Consider the following 18,615-nt stretch of genomic DNA (forward strand, 5'->3'; position numbering starts at 1 on the left):
ATTTAACTGCTCCCTTTTCTCGCTATTATAAAGAAGACAATCTTATGCCCACCTCGCATGGTGTTGTATAGATTAAATGAAATCATGCCTGTACACAGTGCCTGACATATAGGAGTAATTGATTCAACAGTTGTCAGCTATCCCAGTTATATATTCCATCAGATATCTGCATGCCTGAGATACCCATTCTCTTGCTCTCTCTCCCCTCGTTGCCTCCTAATTTCTGTTTTCAGGCCTCAATTTCTGTGTAAGCCAAATAAATCAACAAATCTTTTGTCCTGATTTACTACTGTCCCTTTTGTTGGTTGGTGAAGATGAAGACAAAAAACACGGGTGTCCCCTTACTCAAAATGAGCACAATGGATCTTTAGAAATTTTCAGATTTGGTAACTTTTCTTCTAGGATTCAGTTTCCTCCAAAGAATTATTCCTGTAATGAGTTATTGCAAGTAAAACACTTAGATCAGTGGCACATAGTAGTGTTTATTTAATGTCATCAATTACTATTCACCATTATTATTATTACTCTTATTGTTTACTATCATCATTATCATCATTATTATTCATTGGGGGTATTTTTTACAATGGTTGAAATTGCAGTAAATCTTAAATTTTACCTACTCTGCAGTGGATTCTTGAAGTAATTCACAGTTCTTAAGTATATGCACCTCCATATACCATCCTCTTCTTAAAACACTCAGCAGCTAAGATAGTCCCTTAACATTTCTCTTTCCTGAGACGTATGGTGAGAGAAAATAATAGAAATAACATAAAATCCTCAAGGTACAGACAATGTTTCCCCAATGTTGAAAAGAGCCACAGGTAGGGGAACTTCCCAGTGACATACTCAATATATAAATGTCTAGATTAGGAAAATTATGTTTGCCATTAAGAAATGTGTTATACACTAACACACATCAGAGATATGATGTGGTAGGCAGCATAACTAAATCCATGACATAATTAAGCATCAAAACAGGCTTTTACTATATTATAATTTTTTTAAATATAGTAGAACAAAATATGAAAACTGTGTGTTGTTGAAATTACTCAGCAAACCAGTTTTTCTGATTGTCCAATGTGTTTTGTCTTTCATTTATTTATTTTTTTCAAATGGCTGGAATCTAGCCATTCACGTGTACTTCAAAGCAGAAAATGTTCATACTGAAGATGACTTTTTGGATATTTAGGGTAAATATTTCATTAAATGTAGTGTGAAAGAAATATCTTGCAATATAAGTGAAGTTCCAGGATAGTAGAAGACACTAGCTACCTGAACAACTTTTGATTTAGTTTTGGGAGACTTTAAGCAAGTCATTGCATTAGGAGGGAAGACAGGGAGGAGGAAGGAAAAAGAGGAGAAAAAATGAGGAGACAGGAGGAAATGTTAAGGAAACAATTCTGTTAGTCAGTCTGGAATCCTCGAGTGCCTCCCTGGGAAGCCCTGCTGAAGCTTTTTTGGGCAAACCAAAGGGATTATTATTGCCTTATATGTAGCAATGGAATGAGCAATGATAGACTTTCTTAATGTTCACTCATTCATTCAACAAATATTCATTGAGCACCTGTACATGTCAGGCATTGTTTTAGGTTCTGGGGATATTGTAGCTAACAAAATCAGCAACCATCCCTGAACTTATGTAGTTTATTTTCTATGGGGAAGGTTGGAAGAGACACATAGTAAAGTACATAAGTATTATATGTATACACACACACACACACACAAACACACACACAAACACATATAATATGGCGGTGATAAGTATGATAAAAAAATGAAGCAGTAGTAAAGAAGGATGAGGAACACTTATGCACAAAACTTAGTCAATTAGAGAAACCCTCTCAAGTCCTGAAAGAAAGAAGGGAATGAGCCATATGGATAATTGTGGGGAGGAAGTTTGCAGAAAAAAAGGAAACAGAAGACTCAAAGGCCTGGGTTGGAAGTATACAGGCATGGATAAACTATGGTGCACAAGTCAGTGTGTCTTTGGAGGAGTGAGCAAAAGTGGGGGTAGGAAGAGATAGACTGAGCAGAAAGAGAAAAGGAAGCCAAGTTAACAGAGTACAATTTTCTCTTATTTTAATCAAAATCTAATTATATCAAGAGCAGTTGAATTACAGAGCACCCTCCCTTTTTTCATGTCTCTCATCTTAACTTCACTTGATGGATATTTGATAATGCCATTCAGTCTTCTAGCTCAAGAGTAAATCACTTAGGGAATAGAAGGCCATTGTAAGGCAGCCAGTGATGGCTTAGAAGAGAGGAAAGTCATGAGCTGACTTGGATTTTTTTGAAGATCACTCTGGATGGCTATGCCAAGAGTAGGTGGCACAGAGTGAAAGCAAAGGCCAACCAAGAAACCATGGCAATAATTTAAGTGAGAGATGATGGAGACTTGGACCAAGGTGGTAACAGTGGAGGTGGTGAAAAGGACTGGATCCAGGAATAAGTTTTTTGAAGGTAGAGGGTTTGGAAGGATACAGTTGTTGATGATTGAGATGTGAAAGGCTGCAAGAGGATAATATTATGGTAAAAAAAATTAGGATCAGCTTTGGACACATGGAATTTGAAATGCCTATCATTAGGATACCAATACTAATGAAAGTGAGTATGCTGTTGACTGATATGTAATTGACACAATTCGTACCACTTTGTTATTCATTCCACAGATAATTGTTGAAGGCTTACTTGTGTGACCAATACCATGGCTGGCACAGAGTGTGTCTCAAGAGTAAGAAAAATGTATTTGGAGAAATTAATATTAAAGACAAAATTAAGAGAATAGTCAGATACTCATAGATCTATTCATTGTAGCTTGATGTATAGTGCGTGTGAATAACATATATTATCCTATCTGATTGACCTAAATTATAATAGGTGAATAACAAGCAGGAAGGGATCACCAGCCACTCCTAGATCTGTTTCTTATTTACAGCATTTATACCTGCCTTGTTTAGTTTACACGTTTATCTGGCATCAGGAATGAGAATTAATTTGGCCCCTACAACTTCTGGCCACAGTGACTCCCTAACACCTAAGAGCAAGCTGTAGATAACTTTTTCAAAATCAAATTCCTAATAAAGGTGTAAGAGAAAGGAAAGGAACTCCAAATTAATACAGTATAGTTTTCTTATTATAATTTAATCAAAACTTAATCTATGACAAGATGATGAGTTACACCTATTCTGTCTCCCTTCACCTCTCTCATCCTAATTTTGTCTGCTGAATACTTGATCATCTCATTCCAACTGTAGTTCAAGAGTCATTTAAGATTCCCTTCTTTGGGCTTTAGAGGGATTTCAGTTCCGGAAAGATCTAATTTGTTAGTCTTCTCTGTGGGCATGTACCAACTCTTAGGAAATGCTGCACCAGTTCAAACCCATTATATTTTTTAATATATTGAATATTTTCTTTCATTTTCGAGGGCATATTTAAGAGCCAAATTTAAATGAAGTCATCAACTTTGATGAAACTTGGCTTAGTTGTGGGGCCTATTTTTTAAACTAATGTCTGTCTAGACTATGTTCATTATTTTGGCCAGACGTAAAGACTGATGCCATCTTGTTCTGGAATAGACCTGCTCAAGTCTTTGCCAGCAGCCATGGCAGGGGATTTTAGTTTTGAATGAATTTTTTTTTTTATCAGCAGGCCCTTGAATGCCCTATCAAGATCCTCTGAGGAACATCACCAATTCTCACCATTTGCAGCCTTTCCTGATTCCTGTTAATACCTCTACCTCCTTTTTAATGTTTACTCTCCATCTCTCTCTAAACAATAGTTCCACTTAGCTTAATATCTTCACAGAAATCTCATATTTTAAACATGAAACATGCTGAATAGGTTATTCTAGAAATAATAAACACACTTTTTTAGAAATAAGAAATACTATTGTTTTTAAAAACAATAAATGTTACTGTTTTTAGACATAAACTGATTGCTAAATTTTATTAATCTAAAATGATAAAGCAGATATGTCAGTTTATAAAACTTACAAGTCTACAGATAAAAAGTGTTGTGTCAGCATCTATTTCTGTGTTTTGACAAGTTGTTTCTGACAGTAAAGTAACTAAATGAAATGGAAGGAATTTGGTAATAATCATACAGAATGATTTACTTTACTGCCTCTGACAAGAGTGACTTGAATGAGGTAGACTTTTCGATTACTATTTGAAGAAACTCAGCAATGATCACTGAGGACCCTGCAAATGCTGTTAACACCAAAAATCTTATTAATTTGTTAACAGCTATATATAATTTTTATACTTTCCTTAAGAGGAAACTACTATACTACTATGTAAACAAGTAGTCTAGTTAGAAAGGATAATTTATGGAAAGTTTTTTTGAACATGTGAACTCATAATAAAGCTGGAAAAATTTTGCATGCTTTCTGCTGAGGGATAGAATTTGGAAAAATCCATTTTGAAATGTTTCAATTTAAGATAAAATCTAGCTACAGTAATAATGTTATTAATATGATAAAATAAATATTATTTTGATATTAAAATTGTATTTCTTTTGTTTTAATATGTAGTTCAATATGGATACACAAAAATAATCATTCAGTCACATATTTATCCATTCAACCACTTTCTGTCTAGAGAATCACTAGGATGATGAATAAATTACTCTACTAGGTCTTAGATATTTAGGATGTACCAAAAAGTAAATTGTTAACATTGGGTGTTTTTGTAGAGGTGTCTGTAGCTTCTATGGAATTAAAAAGAAAGATTAGAGAATTGATAATAAGAGAGAGGAATCAAGCAAATCTTTAGTGTATAGTCGTTTCTACTCAGGAAAAGGAAAGAAGTGGAAGGTGAAAAAGTATGAGAAAAGGCAAAATGATGCAATGTGTTCTATAGAAAAGAGAAACTCATGCAAGAAACCTTTGCAAAGATCTGGAAAAGAGAGTGCAGGTGCTAAGTTTGAGAAGCTATGAGTATCTCACAGCATTAGAACCCCAGCTAAATTTAGGGTAGTGGTAAGAAAGTAAGACTGGAAAGAAAATCTGGGACAAGTTCTTCATGTACTACATAGAATATTTTAAAAAGTTAAGAACATTCTGTGTGTGTGTGCGTGTGTGTGTGTACAGGAGGTGGCAGTGCACACTGCATGAAGAGAAGGTTGGGAAAGGGTTAGTGGTGGGGTTTACATTTCAGAAAGATTCTTGGATACAATGTAGAGAATGGCATGGATAAGGATAGGATAAAATAATTTGGAAGTAATCTAGTTCAGAACTGATATAGAGATGGTAAGAAAGGAAAATGACAATTGTGGAATAGAAGATTCCATCCTAAAAGAAATAATAAAGTAGGAATTACCAGTCACAACTACAAATGGATTAAAAAAAATAGATGGATTTAAGACTACATTTCTTGCCTGCAGAGTTTATTCAAAAAAGCCAAAGAGAAGTAGTCCATAGGGAACAACAAGCCCCTGTTAACGTGCAGAGTAGGTGGGAAGTGTCCGAGGTGGAGAATGTATGTGTAGGCATTTGGGATAATGTAAAAGTCTTTTTACCTGCTTCACAGTTTGGTTTTATGATGGCTCCGATTATATTATTACATAGGGAAGATGGGCTAAAGAAACTCCAACAACTTTCATGGTTTCATGCTTGTATAACCAACCAAGAGTTGTTAGAAAATATTCCAGTTATCCATTACTGCGTGACATTCCCTCTCCTAGAAATAAAACCTTAATGGCTTGAAATAACAATAATCATGGATTTTGCTTATGAATCTACAACTTGTGCAAGATTAAGTAAAGACAATTCCTGTCTGCTCCTCAGCGAGGCTGACTCTCACTCCTAAGGGCTGAACAGCTGAGGCTGTCTGGACATCTCTCTCTCTTCTTTTCAGGTCATCTCAGGATTCTCCATGAGTTTTTCAGCAGCTGGTTGCAGTCCAGCTTCTTATATGACATCTCAAAAACCCGAGAACCAGTGTTCTAAGATATCTAGAGGAAGCTCTGTGGTGTCTTCTGAGCTAGCCTCAGAGGTCTAAGGCAGTCACTTCTCTGCATTCTATTGGTCAAACAAGTCATTAAGTCCAGCCCATATTCCAGGGGAGAGGAATTAGACCCCACTCTCAAGATAAAAGGTAGAGAAATACTTCGGGCCAATATTTCTCTTAAGTAAGGCGCTCGAAGTTTTTATTTTTTAACTCTTTCCCATGAAGAAGAATGACTTGCTAGTACCAACTTCAAAAGCTAATAAGAGTCATTACAACACAACCACAATATCATATATTTATTATATGTTATGGACCTAAAATTGACCTGAGCAGATTTTTACTAAGGAAACAGTGCAATTTCTTTATAAACAATGACCAACTCCTTCCCTTTAAAAGTGAGAGAATACGAGGAAATATAACTATGAGTACTTGTTATAGGTAAATTATCATTTACACTGCAAGAAATTTAAACATTCTGTTAGTCATTTTAACGTGATGCACAGAGATAGGCATTCAAGATGGGAGGATAAACATACAAAAAGACCAAAGACCCAAGGGGCTGAAGGGCTAAGAGTGGTGTTAATCTGGAACTTGTCCCTGACAGAATGAGGAACCGAAGGACACAGGGTCCCTGAAATGGACAAATGGTGGTGATAAGGAAAAGACCTGCGTGATGAGTGATGACCTAAAGTCAGAGATGTTCTTTAGTGATGGAATGCAGTTAAGTCAGAACTATGTGGTTTTAAAGAGCATGGTGGAGGCCAAGTTCCATGGGAGCACGTAAAGTTTTCAGGAGTCTTGGGCCAAGGAATTGGCGGGGGTTTGGATCATTGTGCAACCTGGATGTCTTTGCCATGCATGTGTCAGGGCTGAAGGCTTGCTGCATTAGAAAGAAAGGAATTTTCCAACAGTAAGCAGTATTCGATGTTGGAATGTTCTACCCGCGGCCTTTAAATAGAACAAATGTCAATTGTCAATTGTAATCCTGTTGGAAGTTAGAATGAGAGACACTTGATGTTTGTTCTAGAGTTTTTATTATAGGATATCATCAAAACATTTAGAACTAAATGTTCTTAAATCACTATTTTAATTTACCCAAAAAAGGAATATTTAGACATTAGCATCTTGGTTTGGAAATTTCTAAGCTGATTTACACAAAGTAGACAACTAAATGTTTGTTGACAAGAAATGCAATTGCTCTAAACAAATCTTTGTATGACTCCAAAGACTTCTATAATCCTATCTCAAAAAATATTAATGAGATGTATATTTTCTTTTTTAATTTTTTCAAGAAAGAGGAATATAATGATGCCTGTTTCCAATGTCACTGCTAGAGAAAGGAATCATTTTTTTAAATTTGTAAGACAATAATTTTATTGAATTTTTTATAGTTTTAATAAAATTATTGTTCTACACAAAAAGATGTTCTACACAAAAATGCTTTTGAAATTTGTAAAAATGAAGTTGGAGGTTCAAATATTCAGGAACAATGTAGATGCAGAATTTGAGAATAGTTTCAGCTCCTGTGTTAAATTATTGAAATGAGTACAAAGTTGAACTGCCCTGAGGTCATATTTAAGCAGTTCACTAAGTCAACATTATATAAATCTTTGTTTATTCTTCTGATTCTCAAAGATTAGGCTTAATGTCAACATTAAAAATTAACAGGAAGAATGTATCCAAATGCTAGAGGAAGTGTTTAGGAGTAAGTGAGATAACAGTATACAGGAAGGGAAGGAGGTGAGGAAGGAAAAAGTCAAATTCAAAATGGAAACGACAAACAATTTACATTTCCCGACCTCATACTTAAATGCAGACTTATTAGCTATTCATTAACCTCTAGTCAACCTATGAGAATGTCCTGTGGATTTTAAAGTTTCAATATCTAAGATATAGTTAGAGCTTTAAGGAAAAAGCCAAAACCAAACTCTTCACCTAGCCATTATAAATTAATGTAATTTCAACCTTTTGAGTTAATATACAATAGCGATTTAGCAAGTAGCAAATGGATTACATGAAAAATACATTCAAACCTGCATAAACTTAAGTTGGCTTTCGAAAAACAATTTTAATTTCTTCTGCTTCATGGAAAGACTGAGTGTAATTTCTTTTGACTCACTTTAATCTTTTTTAAAAAAAACCTGGTTTATATGCACACAGTTATGTTCAACTAGTTATCCTCATGATTATTAATTTCCACAATGTCTGCACACTGTTTCAATGGCAGTAGAAAGGAATATACAATTAGAGATATTTTCAGTTCACCAATTGGTAAAGTATCTCATTGGATGATAAAATAGTCCAGACAACATCTAATGCACTACATTCCCAACCCATGGAAGATTTTAATGATTAAGAAAAAGTACAGCTTGTGTCTTACTAACTAAACTGCAAGGGTCTTGAAACTGGAAATTGGGTCTTAGCAAGGTCTATATCCCTTGATACCTATCGGCCTGACTCAGAGCACTATTTATTGAATTGGATAAAATCTTGATAAGTTCAGCTTTGGGAAAATATCATTAACTCATTAAATTCATAACCCAGGAGAACATTTGCTTCTATAAAAAAATTAACTGAGGTAGAGTACTTGTCTTTCACCATCAGGCACTAGCATTCAGGTACAGAAAATGCAAGATTAGAAAGGATATAGTCATTTGAAATGACAGCGCTGGAATTTCAAATGGCATGGCTAGCTTCAGAATTGGCTTGAAAACATATACAGAGCCTCAGAAATGATTGATTTCTCAAATATTTTTAGATTCAACCCTGTTTGATTAAGAGAGCCTCAACTGAATTATAGTAGCATTAATGATTTTAAGATGTTTTATACAATGGAGTTACTTTTGCTAGATTCTATGCGGTGGAAGATTAGGGGCAGGGTTGTAAATATGTTCGATTTCCATGGATCTTCCAAAGCCTGGCTAAAGAAAAATCTGTCTACTCAACTTCCTTTTCTTTCTGGCAAAAAGTTGTTTTTTTACTAATTATCCCCAGCTGTACCAGATTCTGTATTTCTTATTTTTAACTTAACATGGTCCTACATCTGTGTACTTCTTATATGGAATATTGAGTCTTAAAATGGGAAATCCTTTGGGAGGGGGTGAGGACAATTATGATTGTCTAAAAAGAAAAGAAATATGAAAACGTGAACCTGAACAATAGTCCTTTCTAGTCTTCCTATCCATTGCCAGTCAACTACTTAAAACTATTTTATTGGTATTTATCTACGATAGCAATGGAGGCTATACTCTTTTTGAATGTCGAGAATTTTTATACAATTCAATTTTTTTAATCACATATTTTTCTTCCTCTTAATTTTCTTTCAGAAGAAGTCAGTGTGTCAATCCACAATTTTAAATGCAACAACTACAGATTTTGCCTACAGTATTCAAGGTTCGTCAGAGGATTCTTGACATTCCCTGGTGAAGGATGGCAGTAAAATTGCAATACATAAGACTTTGGTGCTTATTACTTTACAGGATTTGAGTGATGAGGCTAGAAACACAGAAGAGGCACATAGCACTATTAGAGTTAAATTGGAGAGAGACTATCCCAGGAAAAAAACAACTATTTTTATATAAATATGGAAGCACAGAGTACTTTTATTATGAATAAGAAAGCACATAGTAGACTGGGGAGAGTTTTACCCTATTCTGTACCTGCTCACTTTGTGTTTGCACAGGTTGACGTTATTTTCTTGCTTTTGTCACAACTTCATCATTTATGCTTCAGCAAAAACAACGAAGAAAAATTAACAGTCATCCCTTTGACTTTTAGCTGGTGCATTTCCTGGTAATTTCACAAGTTTGAAAATGACAATTTGGGTAAATGTTAAAACAATATGCATTTCCATAAGCTGTAATACAATTCTTTGTAAATGGCGAAAACACACTGACCTTTTAATCAGAAAAACTTGCTAATTTGAAAACCACGAAACCCAGGCAACAGTTCCTTCTCCAAGATGCTTGACATGAACAATAATAAGGAAATTCAGTCACATTTGATATTTTGCAGATGTTAGTGCAAAAATGATAGCTTTATTTTTGTAAATGTATCTTGAAAAGAACCACGTTGTTGAATTCTCTTGTTTTAAATGATCTGTCTCTAATTTCTGTGGGCTTTCTATGTAGATAAAAATATCTTTGGCCAAAGTGATAATGTTTACAAGTCTTTCACTTCCATTTTTTCTCCCACTGCTTTCTTTATTGCATATAATATTTTATGTTAAAAAGTAACCAGTGATTGGTACATGCTGTTTTTTTGTTTTTTTATATTACTGCATTTTCTCTATTATATGAAATACTTGCTGTAGTTCTACTGATTAATGATTCTACATTGGTAGAACTTTGTAGTGTTGATCAGTTTTTGTATTGTTGGGATAATTTTTACCTAAGCTTGATTTTTTTAAACAAATGTCATCGTTTGAAATTATCTAATATTCCATTTGGGATTTTGCACTTACATTCTTAAATGAATTTTATCTTACATTTCATTTGCCAGTTTAAAAACAGAGTTATACTGTCTTCTTTGAAAGTAAAAGCTGGACAGAATTTATGATTTGTACAATAGAAGAATTAATTATTGTTTGAAATTCTGTAGAGCTCAAGAGTAAAACCATCTTGGGTTTTGGTAGGGAAGGAGAAATTAATTTGTTTTTTAATTATTATTTAAAATTCTTTGATTCTGTTTGTTCACTCAAGCTTTCAAGTTTTCGGTGCCATTTTGTCATTTTATAATCTAGAAATGTGTTTATTTCTTCCAGGCTTTCAAATATATTACTCTATTTTTCAGCACCATGTCTTTTTATTACATTTTAAACTTTGTATTGTTTAGTAAATTACCTCTTACATTCTGTAGTTTTACTTGTATATTCTCTCTTATTTTTTCTTAATCATGTTGCCAGAACTGATTTTATTAATTTCTTTAAATACTTATGTTTATAATTTTTAGTCAATTACTATTGCATTTTTTATTTCTGTCCCTTTCCTTATTATTTTCCTTTCTGCTTTTAAAAGCTCTTGCCTTTCTTTGCTGTTTTTTTTTTAATTTAGTTTGAATGTTTAGCTAATTTAGATTACACTGACTTTTAAGTGACAATTTGGCTACACATAAAATTTAGATTTAACATTCTTTTCCTTCAACGTGGGAAAATACTACATTATTGACTGTATAGATTTTGATTTCTTGTAAGAAGTGTGTTGTTTATCTGATTCTTCTACCTTTATTAGTGGTTTGGTTTTTTTTTGTTGTTGTTATTTTGGTAAGCTGTAAATTTTTCTTTTGATTTATGTTCTTAAATTTCTTTACATATTCAGTATGGGCTTTTACCTTACCCTCTCAGCAATCTATGATGTCTTTCAACCTGCAGTCTTTCCTTTTCCTTTAATTCCGGAATGTGATATTATTTCCTAAAATATTTTCCTCTTCCAGTGACTTTCCCCTCAGCTCTCTGGTACCCTATTACTAAGATATTGGCATGTCTACTACTATCTGCAACCTCTGTTACTTTTTTTTTGGTATGGTTTCTTTTTCTTTATCCTCTCTCTATCTTTCGGGGAGAGTTTCACTATCTGATATTCCAGTGCACTAGTTTATTAAGCTGCATACGTCCTGCTACTTATTCCATTTACTGAGTTTTTATTCAAATGCTTGTTTAACTCATATCTAATATGTCAACTTTTACTTTTTTACAAGTTCTTGTGCTTGATTCATTATTGTCAACATTTTTCATTGTCTCTTGAGAATAGGTTATATCTTGTAGAGAAAGTTTGGACCATAGTTCTTTCAATAGTTCTGCCTTTGGTGGTGTAGGGTGTACAGTTTTGTATACTTTCTTTTATAGTGATCAGGAATTGGCAAGTTATAGTTTATAGGCCCATATTGGACCACCACCTGCATTTATAAATAAAGCTTTGTTGGAACACACCGACACCTATTTGTTTTTCTATCATCTGTAGCTAATTTCACACACAACAGAGTTGAGTAGTTGGAACAGAGACCATATGGCCTGCAAGGTCTAATATATTTACTATTTGTCCCTTTAGGGAAAGAGTTTGCTGAGATCAATCCAGTTAATTTCACCTTTGAGCTCATCTCTCCGGGGGTGGGATTAGCTACCCTGTCTGTTAAAGTGTATTGGGGAAGATAGGAAGTCTGGCTCTACCCGTTTCCCTTGCTCTTTTTTAGGTGGTGTTCTAGAAAACAACCCCCACATAAAAATTTAAAAATCTTCTGTCAGCTTCCTGAGACTGCCCTGAGAGAGGAAGATGTCTCCTTTTTTGGTTTGTTTCTTTGCTTTGTTTGTTTGTTTCCTCTGTTATCCTTGAGATGCAAAGAGTGCTGGGATTAAGAGGAAAAAAAAATTATAGAAGAGAAACCATTCAGTTTAGTATGGTTTCTATAAGCTCCTTACAGCACTAATGTCTTTATACATTTATAAATTTTACTCAGTAACACTGGGGAGCCTGGCATCTTGCAGAGATTCCCATCCTTCTCAAGGCAACTTCAAGAGAAAAGAACACGACTCCAAAGCTCCTATCCAGTTTTCCCTCCAACTACTATGATTGCAAACCCGTTTACCTACACTGCTGACACCCCCTCTCCTAACCCAACTCCTGTCACCTTCCACACATATATATATATCAGCCTATGATAGTTTCAATTTCCCAGATGGTATCATATTTTTTTTGTTTTTTTTAAATTCCAGGAATTCATGCTTCACTTTCGCTCACAAATACAAAGCTTATTATATTTTGGGTGTGGGGAATGCAATTCAGGTGTAATCCCATATTAAGAGTATTCAGGTATAAACCTATGTCATCTATTAGCAAGCTTCAGCTAAGAATGAGAAGGTTTTTCTTTAGTTTAACTGGTTAACCACGGAGAACTCCCAGAGTCTCAAAAATGCAATGCTAGTTAATAACGTGAGCTCTCTGTGTTCCCCAGGAACGGATGCCAGCCTCCATTAAAATATTTTGGTTTATAGCTTTCCTCTGAATGGAAGTTGAGGGTTGCCAGTTACTCTTAGCACACTGTTACCCTAGATAATGTGGTCACCCACACTATACAGTAACTATTGCAAAGTTATTCATTCTCCTCAGATTCTCCACCTCAGGCTCTTTCCTTTCACCCTCCACTGCACAGATGGTTGTGATACTTACCCCAGAGAAAGGAGAACCCATTCGAGCATCCTGCTAATGACTTTCCCATCAGCATACATACTTCAGAATGTCTTGTCTCAACTCCATACTGGTAACAGTCAGTTGCTATCTTACATACACTTCTATGTTCCAAAGGCTGGTTTGACTTAGTCCACCCAAAATCATAATCATGATCTTCAATGTTAAACCAAATTCTCCTGATTCTCCCTTTGCGTTTCCACTCTTACTATATAGCACAGTCACCCATCCAACGGCTGAGGTTAGAAATCTGGGTGTCCATAAAACACTCTCATTTACACTCATCAATAATTCTGACATTTTTTTCCTGTCAATCCCTCTGGAATCTATTTATTTATCTCCTTCTCTATTGCCACCATCTAGCTCAAGCAATAAAATTCTGTCACCTATACTGATGTGACAGCCTCTGAATTGGCCTCACCGTTGATATTTCTACCTTTTCCAATCTCTTCTTCATACTCCAGTCAAACAGGTTGATCCTTTAAAGACTGAGAGTATGATTGTGTTACTATTTAAGTTGCAACATTCTTTAGGACAAACCACATAATCCTTAATAAGGTCCATTAGGCTCTACGTTTCATGACCTCTGCTGATACCCAGCTACACTGAAGGAAGCATTTCTGTTGCATCCCATTTTACAAATGAGGACCAAAAACTCAGAGAGGTGAAGAAATCTACTTAAGCTTGCCAAACATGCTGTGATGTCTAGATCTTCGAGACAAACTCTATCATCTTCATCTTCAATACTGCTCTTAAATATTACACTATGTTCATCTAAAACGCAGGAATTAAATAACTGTATACCTGTTAAGAATCAAAATTTAAATATTAATGCTATTATCTTAATTTGCTTCCTGAAGACTCCTACTATCTTGTCAGTGCAACATTCAGCACTTTTCTGATTTAAACCATAAATTTGCCTACTGTACCTTATGGTGTTTTCTTGCTTGGGTGAGGCATGGCTGGTAGTCGATACCTGAGAGACATCTTATTGATGGTGATGGTGTGGATTAAGTGAGCAAAACTATAGTATTCTGCTTCTTGTTTTATATCAACCACTGTAAAATCTTACATTTTTTAATCAATGCTCTGAATAATGTGAAATATATTTTCTTCAATCATTAAATTGATGTACTGTTTTATCAAAGGAGATTGATTTTACATTCATTTTAAGTAAATAATAAAATAGAAATCTGTGTACACTATAATTAGTATTTGGGTAATTATTTATTACAGTTTTTGTATTATTACTGAGACAATATATGTCCAACTAAACAGATGAATTAAAAGTTTAAACTCTTTAGGTTTGACTAAAGTACAAGAAAAGTTTGGCATATTACTTTATTTTCCTTAAAATGATAAAGTCATTTACATTTCGACTTGTGCTTTTGTGTGAGTACTTAATTTCTTAAAAAATTACTTTTTAGAGTCAAGTTCAAATAATCAAGACACTGTCAAAGCATCAATTTTCTTTTCTTGACCAGTGCTAAGCCCTAGTGATGCTTTAGTTTAAATGGGTTCAAATTTCAAAGTCCATTAACATTAAGTCAAATTTTCATCTCATATATTCAAATTGAAGCAGCACCTTGACTTACACTTCATATTTATAGCCATGATGTAAATATTATCAACAGGTATTGATAATGAATTTCTAAATTTTATATAAGAACAATACTACTGAGATAATCAGTAAATATATTGCTTTACTTAGAGATTCTACTTCTGTAATTATTTTCCTTAGTAGTGTAAGATCTTGTTGTCCCTCTAGATCTTTAGTCAGGACCCAAACTCAATTCAGTACAAGTGAAATGGACATTAACTATCATTTTAGCATCCCAACACCATAAACTACATGAGTAAGCACTTCATATTTGTATTAATAATTTGTATATCTTATATACTTTAAAATATATCTGATGTAAGAATACAATGAAGGAAGCCATTTGCTAGAATCAGAAATGTTAAAGGAGGAAGGAGAAGACCAACATTGTCATTCCTTAAAGAAGTCCCTGCTCTCTTCTGGTGTAGCTGACTCTCACACCAATGTTTGGCACAAGGGAAAAAAAAAATGCAAGACCAGGTTTGACTTTGGCATTTGCCCCATTCTATTCACTCAAGTCATTGGAAAGCAGTCATTAAGCGGGGTTTCCTCTTTCCTTGGTCTTCTCTCTTCAAGAGCTCATAGGATCATCAGACAGAGAAGCTGGCCAGAGTGCTGTATATTGTGTTCCACTGGATTTTGTAACTGTCTGTTTTGCTACATATCCAACTGAGCAGCTGTTGTCCTCTTAGGATAGGTTGTTTTGTGAATTATCAATCAACCAAAGAAGTCTCTGTCTTCTCCCTCCCTTCCCCTGTCTTCTTTCTCCATTCCTCCCTGCACCCCCACCTCTCTCTCCCTTTCTCTCATACATATTCTTAAATTAAACCCAAAGTTGTCCTTACTTTGAGTTGCTTTTCCTATTCTGCTCTTTTTTCAAAAAATAATAGCGAGGCTTATCTCTCAATGGTAGGATTTTCCCTTTTAAAAATGCACTCCTATTTTTCAAAATTACTTCACTAAGTATATTTTGTAATTAAAAAACAATATTACCAGACAATTTCTGGTGTTGATGAGGTTAAAGTAAAATGTGCGCAATCATATACTGCTGATGGGAATCATTCCAAAAGATCCTTAGTAACAGAGACCACAGCCACCGCGTGAGACTCGAATTACTTGCTTGGGCAAGTCTCAGTCACTGTGTTCATTTCAGCTTTAGAGTTAGAAATACCACGTGCCAATGCATGAAAATGTGTCGGTGGGTACACACATTTATTAGAAGAAAATTGATATATTAAATAAGAACATCAAAGAGAATATTTTAATAAAAGCACAGTAGGAACAGAGACTTGAGCTTGTACACTTTGCAGCTTAAGGAAACATAATAAGCTTGCTGATGTCCCCCAGTTAATGAACTTTAAGAGCTTAGTTTTAGGCTGCATTAAAGATATATTTCTTATATTTGTGATACTTTGAACTCATTTTAACATGGCTCTCTTTACCCCAAATGTTGATATTTAGAAACAAAATTTTAATATAGTAGAAAAAGAATCTTATAAGAAATGGCAAAATTCTGCTAGCAAAAACAGAAAAAGTACACATAACTCCACCATTTAGATAATATAACCTAAAATTTGGAGAGTATTTCTCACCAGTCTTTCTATAAATAAATACATAATATGTCTATAAATTATGTAAATATACTTATATATTATCAATTGGTACATGTGACTATTTGTAAACGCTTTGCTGTTATTCTACACCTGTGTCATTAAATATTCTTCTAATGCATGAATTCTCATGTCTGTACACATTGTATTTTACAAATATTCCATGATTTATTTCACCATTTCTCTATTACTGAAAATTAAAATTATTGGAAAAAATGTGTTTGTGGAGAAAGAGAACAGATTAGTGGTTGCCGGAGGTGGGTTCGGGGAGTGGTTGTGAAATGAGTGAAAGGTTTCAAAATGTACACATTTCCAGTTATAAAGTAAATGTCTGGGGAATGTAATATACAGCAAGGTGACTATGGTTAATAATGCTCTATTGCATATTTGAATGTTGCTAACAGAGTAAATCTTAAATTCTCATCACATGAAAAAGAATTTGTAACTATGTATGGAGATGCATATTAACCAGACTTATGGTGGTGATCATTTTGCAATATTTAAAAATATTAAATTATTATGTCATACACCTGAAACTAATATATTATTTCAATTCCACCTCAATTAAAAAATTTAAGATTATGGATTATAGTAATGTTTTGCTATTATACATGTAATAAACTATGTCAATAAATACTCACATTTCTTTCTGATAATGTCTTTAATATGAATTGGTAGACATGAAAAGCTGGATTAAATGGTGTAAATATTTTAAGCCTTTTGAAATGGGCTGTCAAACTATTATGATTAATACATATTATTTCATATTCTTACAACATACATATAAACATATTGTTTTAGCATCAATATGTATACACAACACTTTATTTTCTTACCTATTTCTAAATCTGGTTCAGAAGTGTAGGTCGGGCTCAGACATGCCCAGGCAGGCCAGGGGAGTTTCACATGGCTGCTTTGGCTCCCGCTTTGACTCCTTCTCCAAAATTCTCAAGATCTAGTAATCCCCTGGTCATGAACTCCATGGAAGATTATTACAAAGCTGTATGGCTAAAAAAGAATTCAGGTTAATTAGCTTTCGTTTTTCTTCTACCCATTGTGTGATGCTTTAAAGAGTCTGCTGCTTTAATTTAAAATCTCTTACAAGAGCAACTGAGCATTTGCCATTTTTTTTTTATATCCTCCAACATTCTGATCCTTTCAACTCTGTCCAACATCTCTACACAGCACATGACTCCAGTTAAAAGCCTCCACTAATGCTTGATGGCATTACTTTCACCACTGATTATATCAAAATAAATTGGAGGCTTCGTACCTTTACAAATGAGTTAAAGCTTAAAAATGTTGGCTTATTTGTCTCTCCACAGCTTTTCACTGTCATGAGTTATCTATCTTTGGAAGTAACCATGTGACTTATACACATATACCTTATAAGCACTTAATAATGACCTAGGTAGTCACTTCATTACCAAAGAAAGTAAAATTTCTAAAGTTAATTTAGCCTCTTACTATAAAGGGATCTAATTCTACACCAGTCCAACCGTTACCATTTCTCACCAGGACAATGTCAAGTGCTCAAATGTTTCCTCCTTCTGTCATGGAGTGTGTGGCATGGTGGTGTGGTGGTGGGGGGGGGGGTCCTTCACTATTTTAAATGCTCACATGACATGTCATTTTCGCCTGAAAATTTATTTACTTAACATAATATAGCATTTTGGGAAAAGCAAAGTTTACTAAAGTCCTGTGAGCTGGCCTTGAGATAAGTTAAGGCCGTGGGACCCAAGGCCATGACTACAGAGCACATTTGTAGTATGCAGTAAATAATTGCTCCACGCATGCATCAATTATATAAGCTTTAGAACAAAGAAAATAGAAGTATGCATGTGCTAGAGATATTCTGTAAGCCTAATGAACAAAGAAACTCAGACCGCGCATGTGCTGACAGGAAAACACATGAAAGCAGGACAGGTGCATCATAGGCACGCACCTCCCTGTGGCAATAAAGTGTTGTTAACCCCAGGGTATCTCTGGCTGAAGTCTGTCCAGTGGTATGGCAACTCCTCGTGCATTTTTTCATTTGGGCCGCTCACCTCCTAGAACCCCATGTCAGCCTCCCTCGGCTGACAAGTCCCCACTGTGACTAGCTGGTTACACAAGCCTGGAAAATTTATTTTAACCCTGTAATCCTTCATTTCTTCATTTGTGGAACAGGGATGATGATTTACTGGCCTTCTATAAATGTTACGGTAGATCAGATACTAACATATTCAGGAAACCTGAAGTAGACAAAAGTTGCTTTACATTTTTCATCATGATGTAAA

The 18,615-nt window shown here is 34.6% G+C and overlaps 1 long non-coding RNA gene across 1 annotated transcript in view; it reads right to left on the reverse strand.

Moving 5' to 3' along the window:
* The window catches only part of LOC123617332 (uncharacterized), a 42,005-nt gene extending 24,465 nt beyond the window's left edge, over nucleotides 1-17,540 (reverse strand). The window contains exons 1-2 of the long non-coding RNA XR_006725452.2: nucleotides 17,439-17,540; nucleotides 17,173-17,344 (exon numbers count right to left, since the gene is read on the reverse strand). This is a non-coding gene — a long non-coding RNA (uncharacterized LOC123617332). The remainder of the gene's footprint in view (nucleotides 1-17,172; nucleotides 17,345-17,438) is intronic.
* Nucleotides 17,541-18,615: the final 1,075 nt, after the last annotated feature.

The sequence above is a fragment of the Camelus bactrianus genome, chromosome 1, assembly GCF_048773025.1.
Source record: "Camelus bactrianus isolate YW-2024 breed Bactrian camel chromosome 1, ASM4877302v1, whole genome shotgun sequence".
NCBI classification, from domain to species: domain Eukaryota; kingdom Metazoa; phylum Chordata; class Mammalia; order Artiodactyla; family Camelidae; genus Camelus; species Camelus bactrianus.